This window comes from Camelina sativa, unplaced genomic scaffold, assembly GCF_000633955.1.
Source record: "Camelina sativa cultivar DH55 unplaced genomic scaffold, Cs unpScaffold11345, whole genome shotgun sequence".
Classification (NCBI taxonomy): Eukaryota; Viridiplantae; Streptophyta; class Magnoliopsida; order Brassicales; family Brassicaceae; genus Camelina; species Camelina sativa.
This window is the reverse complement of record NW_010932390.1, coordinates 1-372: the sequence shown is the minus strand read 5'-3', so window position 1 is coordinate 372 and position 372 is coordinate 1. Positions and strand designations below refer to the sequence as shown.

General features: G+C 38.7%; 1 long non-coding RNA gene across 1 annotated transcript; it reads right to left on the bottom strand.

The window, feature by feature from the left end:
* LOC104775278 lies at positions 1-360 on the bottom strand. The gene is made up of 3 exons (XR_765808.1): positions 294-360; positions 166-220; positions 1-40 (listed from the first exon to the last, which is right to left on the bottom strand). It is a non-coding gene; the product is annotated as an uncharacterized LOC104775278 (long non-coding RNA).
* Positions 361-372: the final 12 nt, after the last annotated feature.

The window sequence follows — 372 nt, the reverse complement described above, 5'->3', positions numbered from 1 at the left end:
CTTATGAGAGCGGCATTTTTTTGCAAGAGTCCTTGTTAACCTAGCAATAAAAAGGAAGTCGACTATTAGGAGTTATACCAAAGTGGGATGAGAAAGTAGACAATTTCATTATGATAGGATGGATACAAGAAAACACACGATTTAACGTTAGTGTTCCAGTTTTACCGCTGCAAATAATGGTGGCAGATCCCATTTTCTCACAAGCAGATAGCCTCCACACCTGCAAATCAACCTTTAGTCATACTATATAGTAGAAAGGATAAAAGAGTCAAATAGGAAACACGAAAACACACGAATGTGATCTCTCCAGTCATCAAGGGCAAGGGAGTGGCCAGATATTAAAACTCCATCTGCAGGAACCTAAAGATAAAT